Source organism: Jaculus jaculus, chromosome 13, assembly GCF_020740685.1.
Source record: "Jaculus jaculus isolate mJacJac1 chromosome 13, mJacJac1.mat.Y.cur, whole genome shotgun sequence".
NCBI classification, from domain to species: domain Eukaryota; kingdom Metazoa; phylum Chordata; class Mammalia; order Rodentia; family Dipodidae; genus Jaculus; species Jaculus jaculus.
The window spans coordinates 29,914,443-29,925,217 of record NC_059114.1 but is presented as its reverse complement, the minus strand read 5'-3'; positions in this window follow the sequence as shown (position 1 = coordinate 29,925,217).

The window sequence follows — 10,775 nt, the reverse complement described above, 5'->3', positions numbered from 1 at the left end:
GTGCCCACCTCCAAAGGTTCTTTTTGGATTTGTCTGATGGTAAATGTGCCCTCCTTCTCTAGCTCTACCCTTCCTTTCTTTAGCTATTGTCCATTGCTGCTTCTAACCTCTGGCCTTAAGACTTTCCCTCCTGCTGCGTAGTGGTCATGCGGGCAGGGATTTCTGTCACTATTTCTTGCTGTATCCTGGGCTCTAGAACTAGAGGATGGGGGCGGGGTGCGGGGCTCCTGCCCAGGGCTGCTTAATGTCCCAGTTGCCCATTGGTCCACTTGTCTGATATCTTTGCCACAGAGCATGGAGCCACTCCTAGCTGTCTCTTGCTCGGTGCCATGACCCCAGGATGGTGAGCTGGGCTTCTGAGCAGCGGGTGAGCGGGAGCCTCAGTGTCCCCTCTGTAAAATGGGTGAATGTTCTGTCCCCTGCCTTGTAGATTGAGAGCTTGGGAGTGTGGTGTGCGGGGAGATGCTGGGATGTTTCACCATCTGCCTGCCGTGGCTTAAGATGGAGCAGTGTCTGTAGGCATTTGTGGGCTGATAGCCCCTCACTGCCCCAGCTGCTGAAGCTGTGGTATGACAGTTCTATTACATCTATCCTGGGCTGGCCCACCTGAGCCTTAGTCACCAGGGAGCCCAGCATTGACAGTTTCCTTTTTCAGATGGGGAAACCGAGGTACACAATGGTGTTGCCATTGGTTCAGAGCACAAAACTCATATAATCTTTTTTTTTTTTTTTTTTTAAGATTGACTTTTGCCAGGCGTGGTGGCGATTGCCTTTAATCCTAGTATTCGGGAGGCAGAGGTAGGAGGATCGCCATGAGTTCAAGGCCACCCTAAGACTCCGTAGTGAATTCCAGGTCAGCTTGGGCTACAGTGAGACCCTACCTCGAAAAACCAAAAAAAAAAAAAATTACTTTTATTTATTTATTTATTGGGGGAGAGAGAGTGGGTGTGCCAGGGTCTGTAGCCACTGTAAACATACTCCAGATACATGTGCTATCATGTGCATCTGGCTTGCGTGGGATCTGGAGAATCGAACCTGGGTCCTTAGGTTTCATAGGCAAGCACCTTAACCACTAAGCCATCCCTCCAGCCATCATACACTCTTTCGTGTGGTCTGGTCTGTCTTTGGGACCCTTTCCCTTGACTGAGAGTCTGGGGACATTCCTTGATCTGCTGTGTGCCTAGCCCCTGAACATTGTAGCTATGTCTATGCCCTGACCATCCTGTTCCTTCGGGGTTAGCCTCAGGCTTAGTCCTACCTGGTAGAAGTAGCCTTACTGGCAAGAAGCTATGCTGCTTGCTTGTCCCTGTCACTGCAGCCTCACAAGAACACCAAGGTGGAGGCATGTTGGCACTTCAGGCTGGCTGTGTGACCTGCAGGCTTGCAATACCCTCCGTGTACCTCAGACCCCTGGTCATGCGTTGGACCGTGTTTGTGCATTTAGAATGTTTCTGGGTGTTCAAGAGGTTACGAAGGAGGCTGTGAGAGTGCATGGAGGTTGGGAGAGGGGAGTCAGCATGGAGGGGCATTGCAGAAGGACGCTGAGCGCTGGAGGCTTTCTGTTGCTGGATTGCAGTGTGCTTGTAGCACACCCTCTCTGGGACCCATGCCTTCTCCATTTTCCAGCAGGAAAGTGACAGAGGACTTTGGAGCAAGGATAGCATTTCATTGGCTCTGGGTTGGCATTCATTGTCGTAATCTTTGATACTGCTAATGCTGTGTTCGTATCACAGAGCAGGACTTGCCTTGCCCCTCTGGATTTTCCTTGGGAGCCCTGGCTCCTGGGAGACCCACCTGTGAGGTGCTGATCTGTGCCAGGGTCATCTGAGCAGGTTTGGGTGTCTCTGAGTCCCTGTCCTGGTTCACAGCCTCAACCCTGCATTCCAGAGGTTGCACCACTTGGCCTTCTGGACAAGGCTTCCCACGCAGCCACACCAAGCCTGGCTTTCTTTGTCACCTGTGGGCTGCACAGACGTTATGGGCCTGGTTCCTGCAGTATTGTTCTTGGCAGGTTTCATTCCTTGTGTCCCTGATGGGTCTTGTGACTGGTCAGGAGAAAGGTTGCTCAAGACTGTTGATTGATGAGTTACTTTTTGCTAACCCAGAGAGGTCTCTAGGCATTCGTCCCCAGGGCTCCACCTGAGTCACATTTTCATCAAGGGCTAGACTGCCAGTTTGGGGATGTGTGTTTGTCATATAGGCCACAGACCTGGGCATGCCTGTGCCCTGTGGGAATGGAGAGACTGAGTCACAGGACCACTGAAAGTGGGCTGCAGGAATGGAGGTGTGCGGGGTGTGGTCTTGGAAGTTCCACTGAGTCCTAAAGCGGTTCTTTCAGGGACTTTGTTAATGAGATAATGGTCCCGACAAAGATGTCCTGATTGTCAGAGCTGTGACTAGAGAGAACTAAGGCTATAAGCCAGCTTGAGCTGGGAGGCTGTATCAGGTCTCACTGCCGGGAACAGATGCAGCTTGAGGAAGGAAAGGGGTCTATTCTGCTTGTATTTCTAGGGTATGTATTCCAGTTGCAGTGGGAAAGGAATAGTGGGCAGCAAATAAATAGGAAGTGGTTATAAACCCTCAGGGCCAGCCCCCAGTGACCCACTTCCTCCAGCAAAGCTCCACCTCCTCAAGCCCCCACAACGTTCCCAAACCAGCTGGGGATCAAGAGTTCAAAATAGGAGCCTATATGTGTGTGTGTGTGGGGGGGGGGCATGCCATTTTACATTCAAACCACAATAGAGACTATAGGGATTATGTGGTTGGGCCCAGGGTCCCCGTACCAGGGAGACAGGAGGCAGAGGGTGCTGGAGAAGGGAGTGGAGGGTGTGATGCCCCTAGGCCCACACTTGGCCTTATCCTGTTTCACATGAGCCCTCTGAAGCAGCAAAAAGCCCTGCCCATCATGCAGGACCAGGGAAGCAGGGACACTCATGTAGGTGGTAGCTGTATCCCTTTTGGGCTTTAGCTATAGGATGCCCAGTGACAGAGGGCTTCAGGCTGTAAGTGGTAGTGCCTAGTGCTGGGGAGAAAGGAGTTGACACCAAGAGCTTCATGAGGCAGGGGTATGTGAGTGCTTAAATCAGTCTTTGTGTGTGTACATTGGTGTGTGCACTTATATGTACGTGTGTGTGTGTACATGTACGTGTGGAGACCAGAGGTTGATGTCATTGCTCTCCTCCTCCTCCTCTTCCTCATTATTATTATTATTATTATTGTTTTGCTTTTTTCAAGGTAGGGTTTCACTCTGGCCCAGACTGATCTGAAATTCACTGAGGATTCTCAGAGTGGCCTTGAACTCACAGTAATCTTACTACCTCTGCCTCCCGAGTGCTGGGATTAAAGGCGTGCGTTACCACACCTGGCTTCTACCTTATTTTTTGAGATAAAGTCTGTCACTGAACCTGAACTCACCAATTAGACTAGACTAGCTGATCAGCAAGCCTCAGGGATCCTCCTGTCTTCATTTTCCCAGCACTGAGATTATACATGGCATTTTACATGGGTGCTGGGGCTCGAACTCAGGTCCTTATGCTCGTGTGTCAAGTAGTTTATCCACTGAGCTATCTCCCCATCCCTAGTATTTTTGTTTGTTTGTATTGAGGTAGGGTCTTGCTCTAGCCTGGGATAACCTGGAGTTCACTATGTACTCTGTATATGTACTATGTACTCAGGTTGGCCTCAAACTCATGGCCATCCTCCTACCTCTGCTTTCTGAGTGCTGGGATTAAAGGCGTGCGACACCATGCCTACCTGCCTGTCTTTTTTTATTCCTTCAAAGCCAGAGTGCATTTGGTCCCAGCAGATGGCCAGGGGAACAGTGTGTCCCCATCATGTCCTGTGACAAGCCATGGTTGGTTCTCCCTGGTACTCCTCTGGGCCTTAGCCCTGTCCCTAAGGGGAAGGTGTCCTGATGCCCAGGGCAATGAAGGGAGGAAGTCACTCAGCTCTGGTCCCAAGGCCTCCGGGCCTGCAGCCAGGAACCAAGGCTGCAATAAGTGACCGAGCGCCTCAGTGGGAAATGCTCCCTCCTTCCCTCCCTCCTTCCCTCCAGCTGCTGTCCAAGGAGGCTCTGAGGCTTGCCCTGCCCAGGTTACTCTGCAGTGGAGTTGTGCCTGCAGTCTTGACTCTGATGCCTTTGTTAAGGAAAGATTACAGGTGACTTTCAGGCCACCACGTCCCCTCGCTGGACTGTAGCCCAGTTGTCTCTTGGTTGGGCGTGGGCCTTTTTGGTCAATGACCTTCTGCTTCCTCTGCCCTCCGTGTTTCCCTGCTGGCCTGAACCCTGTTGTGTCCCTCTGGCAGGGGTCATAGGACCTTGTCACTGCAGGAAACGCCCTTAAGTCTGCTGTCACTGTGAACGTGTAGACATGCCAGTTTGTAGGTCAAAAGTGACAGAGGAGTGGCAACAAATAAGTAAGTCACCATGGCAGTGGCCCCTGCCTGTGTAGACAGCCATAAACCCAAGGGAATTCCCCTCTGTGGTTACCAGCAGTGTGTCCTCAGCATGTTACCATCATTTTGTGCCTCAGTTTCCCTGTTTGTAAAACAAGGATGAGACAGTGCTTGCCTTCTTGGATTGTTTGTGGAAGTGGAAGGAAGTGGAAGTGGAATGCACTCCCTAGGATGTGTCACCAGTGGTAGTACTTGTTGCTGTCTCCATTGGGCTGATACTGTGGGTAGCCTTGGGGGGGGGGGGGAGGCAAGCTTCTTGATTGGTGACTTGTGCGTGGGAAGTGGCTTTGAGACCTTCTTTGTGTACCATGGAGGATTCATGGGTTCAGGTGTGACCCTTCCTGTATAGTGCCTTTATTGAGGTGTGACCACCCTGCCAAGGCTTGCTTTGGAGCTGCCTGGCTAAGCAGGCAGGAGGCTTGGCAGCTGCCTATTGACAGATTTTGGAAAGTAACACAAAAAGCTGCAGCACAGAACAGCCAGCCCTGCAGGGGAAGATGATCTCATGTAGCTCAGGCTGGCCTTATACTCACTCCATAGCCAAGGCTGGCCTTATTCTCTTGCCTCCAGCTCTGGAATGTTAAGATTACAAGCTTGTATCACCCACACCTGACTCAGTGTTGGTTCTCATGGATGATGAGGCAGACTTGGTCTTGACCTGCCAGATGTGCTCATGGAGACATGACACGGCTGTGAAGCCCCATGCTGGATGAGGCCAAAGCAAGTGTCTGCTGGCCCTGGGTGTCCAGTGAGTAAAGCACCTGTGTTCGCTGTGTGGCGAGGGACAGGAAGGCTTGCCTCTTTGAGCCCGTGACCGAGCTTCCTCTTGTGGTGGCCCTCACACAGTCTCATGCACCAACTTGCCCCAGTGGGTGGGGCCCATGTTCCTGTGCATTGTCCTTTGATTCTACCTTTTGGTGTTGGAGCAGCCCTAGCTCTGCCTTAGTGACAGCCAGACAAGCCTGTGGACCTTGTGCAGAGTCCTTGGTAACGGTCCTCTCACCGCCCAGTGTTTCATGGGGCTTGGGGGAAGCCCCATGCAAAAGGATTCCTTGGTGTCTGGCTTTTTGTAGGTTCTTTTCCTCCAAGTGCTTTCACCATCTGTCCCCACTCCCCTTAGGCACAGTGCACACGCTGCCCACCACTCTTACCTTGGCATTTCTTTTTGGGGGACACTTAAGTCTTGTTCTGCCTTAGCTGCTACTTGGCTAATGTGGGATAAGGGTTATCCTGAGAGGTGCAGGTGGTCTGACAAGGAGCTGTCATTTCCTTTCTGAGAGTCATTTCCCATCTGGAGAGGGGCACATAACAACACTTGGTTCCTGGGCTGCTATTGGGGATTCAGTAAGTCACCTTGTACATGGCTATGTTGTCACCTCTGCTGGCAGCCCCAGGCTGGGTAGGACATGTGCCCCCCCCCCCCCCCGCCCCCGGCTCTGCGGTGCTGGTGGCAGTCTCCACCAGCGGATGCTCAGTCACCCTTTTCCCCAGGCTCCAGCAGCCGGCTCAGCAGAGATCCCTAACGGGATTAAGTGGGTTCATTTGATCCTGACCAAGAACTTGAGCAGGCGGCTTATCTCCTCAGGAGATAAAAGCCTTGTAGGCCATGAGCCACCTGGCCTGTGGAGGGAGCATGGGATTTTATTCTCCACCTGCCCCCTGCCCCGCTGGGCCTTGCAGGGATCTGTCCTGGGCCATTCTATCCGCCTCCAGCCCCTTCTACTGCCGCTTGCTGCTGGCCTGAGGCCTGTGAGCTTCTTACAAATGCCCAGCGTTGGCAGGCACATGCTGGGTTGGTGCCTCTAACCTTCATGTCTCCATGTTTCAGGCTGGCCCTGAGAGGTTAGCCATCAGTGTCCATCAGCCTCTGACAGCAGGTGTCACATTGACTTGGAACATTTCCTTCACTCTGTGTCACTGAAACAGAAAGGTTGGCGTGGCTGGGCGCAGGTTCCAGGGAAGGGAGGTCGGGTGCTTCAGCTTCAGAAGGACATATTAGAGACCCAGTGCTAGTGCATGCTTGGGAAGGTTTCTTTTTTTAATAATACTTCGTTTTTATTTATTTATTTGACAGAGGGAAAGAGGCAGAGAGAGAGAGAGAAAGAGAGAGGGAGGGAGGGAGGGAGGGAGGGAGGGAGGGAGGGAGGGAGGACGCGCGCATGAGCGAGAGTGCGCCAGGGCTTCCAGCCACTGCAAATGAACTCCAGATGCATGTGCCACCTTGTGCATCTGGCTTTACGTGGGTCCTGGGGAATTGAACTGAGGTCCTTTGGCTTTGCAGGCTAAGCCATCTCTCCAGCCAAGGAAGGGTGTTTTGATGGCTACCAAAAAATTGTCAGGGTAGGTGACTTCTATGACATGGAGACTGTCTCATCAGAAAAGCCAGTACTGACCCTGTTTGGTTTTGAGATGTCTGGGATGAGGTGTTGCCATGTGTCCCCTCTGCTCCGACAGTTGGTGGTGGTGGGGTAACAGAAGCCATCATGATGATGCTGTCAACTGTGGGTTGAGGCCACAGCAGCAGTGGTAAGAACATGCTGCAGGGTGGTCTCTGCCAAGGACCTTCTGCTTTTCCATTTCAATTATGACAACAGTGAAACGAAGAACAGCAAACCGGCCCCTGTCTCCTGGCTTAAACAGCCCCGCTGGAAGGACCACAAGAGTCTTCACTCTCGCTTCTCTCCCCGTTGCTCTGAGGAGCCCTCCTGCCTCCCTGATTGTCTCTTGCAGTTCTGGTTGGTTCTGGCTGTACTCCTTCCCACCTCTGGGCCTTTGCTTTTGTCCGTCCACGGCTGTCTTCTTGCTGTCACTTGGGTCTTAGCTCAGATGGATACTTCATGAGGCCCCTTATGGTTCAGGGATGAGGTGGGGAGAATTACTGCCAAGAGGGACCTTGTGACCCTCATTTATTTTCTACATCATTGCTGTCATTATGCTTAGTATATAATTTTACAAATTATTGCTTTTTAAAAAATATTTATTTATTTGAGAGAGAAACAAAGAGGCAGGAGAGAGAGAGAGAATAGAATGGGTGTGCCAGGGCCTCCAACCACTGCAAACGAACTCCAGACACATGTGCCACCTTGTGTTTCTGGCTTACATGGGTACTGGGGAGTCGAACCTGGGTCCTTAGGCTTTGCAGGCAAATGCCTTAACTACTAAGCCATCTCTCCAGTCCCCAAATCATTGTTTTTTGAAAATGGATTTATTTAGCTACATAAATGTCTACTCATACAGACATATATGCTTTGTCGAGGTATGTTTCATATTACTCAGTACACATATTTTTCTTATTTAAAAATACATACTTTGAGCTGGAGAGAGGGCTTAGTGTTTAAGGCACTTGCCTGTGAAGCCTAAGGACCCAGGTTCAATTACCCAGTATCCACATCTGCCAGATGCACATGATGGTGCATGCATCTGGAGTTCGTTTACAGTGGTTAGAGGTCCTGATGTGCCCATTCTTTCTCTCTCTGTCTATAATAAATAAAAAAAATCATTAAAAATATATATACTTGGTCCATCCACACAATGGTGTATTATTCAACTGTAAAGAGGGACAAAGCATCAGTAGGTGCTGCAGTAGGAATGATGGAAATGCACCTGGAGCCTTGGCACTGAAAAGGCACAAAAGCCCCAGTTAGGATTCATTGCATAAAACATGTCCCAGGGCTGGAGAAATGGCTTAGTGGTTAAGGCACTTGCCTACAAAGTCAAAGGACCCAGGTTCAGTTCCCCAGGACCCACGTAAGCCAGATGCACAAGGTGGTGCATGCATCTGGAGTTTGTTTGCAGTGGCTGGAGGCCCTGGCATGCCCATTTATCCTCTCTCTCTCTGCCTCTTTGTCTCAAATATAAAAGTGTCCAGAAAAGTCAAGTCTCTGGAGATGCTCAGATTACTGGTGACTAGGGGAGAGGGATACTTGAGAAAAGACTTTAGTGTTGACAAGATTTCCTTTTGGGGTGGCGGAATATTCTGGAAATCTAGTTCTAGATAGTGGGGAGGTCACTGAATGCTACTGAATTATTCACTTTGTAATAACTTTGTTATGTAAATTTCAACTCAATAAATACATTTGAGAACTGACTATGCTTTATTTTGTTTTATTTATTTAATTTTTACTAAGCTCTTACTATCTGCTGGGCACCTTATGGGCTTGTTGCTTGCTGCCTCAGAGCTGTCTCTGGAATGGAGTTTCCATGTACTATGCACCCAAGCACTCAGACGGCAGCTCACATGGAGAGCAGTACAGGTAGAATGTGGGCCTGCATCTCAGACCCCATCCTGTGGCCTACCTGTGAGTGGGGGCAGGATGGGGGTGGGGGGTAAGGAGAGCCCGTGTTGAGGATGGTCCTGCTGACACGCCTGAGGTGTTGCCACAGAGGGTGTCTGTGCCCTGCAGCATGGGGGTGGCAGAGGAGGCTGCCTACTGCTTAGCCTGATTGCTGCAGCCTTGTGCAAACCCTGGGCTGGGGGAGGGGTGCAGGCCCAGGCAATTTTTACCCCCTCCCCACCCAGCAGAAATTTCCAGTCTGGCCTTGGGTGAATCAGTGGCTTGCTCCTGGGAAGGTGGAGTGCTTCACTTTTGCTGAGATTCTTGCTCTGACTCAGAAGCTGCCGTCCCCCATGACCTTGGCTTTTGACTGAGCCTGACTGGAAGAGACATCAGGAAGAGTGCCTTGAGGTTGCCCTTGATTGGCTTCTTTGAGCCTCGGTTTCCCCATCTGGGCGCTGGGTGGAGTTGGGAGGGAGACATGGATAGTACCTCACTACAAGGGGCTGCAAAGCCAGAGTGTGGGGAGGTGCAGATCTGCAGGAGGACCCCCAGGCCCATGGCTCTCCATCCTATCCATGGAGGATCAAGGTGGGGTCTGCCTGTGTAGGTGCTCCTTGTTTTTACAGTTCTGGTGACCACAGAGCCCTGTGCCTGTGGCCTGCTGGGTGGTGGGTGGGTGAAGCTGAACCTCTTCCCTGAGCCCTGGGGCTGGTGTCCAGCAAGGCTGGGAACCCTGTGACCGTATCAGCTAAGCAACACCAAGGTCCCTCAGAGCAGCACAAGGACGTGCTAAGGACTAAGCCACACTGGCTCAACTGGAGCTGCTTTTGTCCTTGTCCCCAACCTGTGAGGTTGGGTCATGTACACAGGGTTCCAAGGACAGCAGTGTGCAGCTTGGCTCTGAGTGGGCCTCACTGTTCCTCTGTGTGCAGTATTGGGGCTGGAGGCAGGAAGGTCGTTCTTGTCCTCTGCTGGTTGGTCTGGTGTGGGGAAATGAGGGCAAACTGACATGAAGAGGGATCATTGTGTGCACTCAGGAGGAGGGTCCTCTTCCCCTCACAGCCTGGGGTTCCTAGACTGGCTAGAACGTCCCCTGAGCCCTGGGTGACAAATCTCTTTCCCATCTCTTGACCTAGGCAATTAATTGCTTCTAGTGATCGATGGTGGTCCTACCCTCACTCCAGCCCCCAGCCCAGGGCCTTTGGGCTCTGATGGCTCTGCTCTTGTTTTCTTCTTGTGACCTTTGCCTTGGTGGGGCACCAAGGCGAGCCAGGTGGGGACTGTTGGGGATATGGCTCTGCTCAGCCTTGGGGTGACTCCACATGGGCTCTGTGATTATAGCCTCCTCTGCGTATGTCCTCCCCTCCAGGACCTCCTTCCATCCTCTCCCCTGCTGTAACTCTGATCTCTTTCTTAATCTGTTCCCAAGGCATGGGCTGTAGGGTGACAGCCGGGAAGGTATAGTCCCCTTGGTTCTGGGGACTCGGTCAGCTTTTCAGCTGGAAAATGGAGGCTTGCTGGGGACCCAGCAGCTCAGTGGTAGAAGGATTGCCAGCTTGGCATGTGACCCAGGTTCCATCCCAGTGCCTCAGAAAACAAACAAAACCATGGGCTGGAGGGATGGCTTAGTGGTTCAATTCCCCAGGATTCACATAAGCCAGATGCTTAAGTTGGCCCATGCTTCTGGAGTTTGTTTGCCGCAATCTGAAGGCCCTCGTGCAACCATCTTCTGTCTCTGCCTCTTTCTCTCTCAAATATAAGTAAAAAGAATACACACACACACACACACACACACACACACACACACCCCCGGAGGCACTGGCCATGTGCTGGGCTGATATGGGTAATGAGAGACTGAGGACAGATGGATGGTAGATGGTACTTCTTGGTTGCCTGGGCCTCAATGGGCTCCTGGCTGGTGTGGCCTGGCCTGGCCTGGCCTGTGCTTGGCCAGTAGCTAAGCTTCCACTGACCACGGAGAGCCCCCTTCCCTGAGCAGACGGTCGATGCTGGCTCCTTCCTGACCATGGTCTATAATTGTTC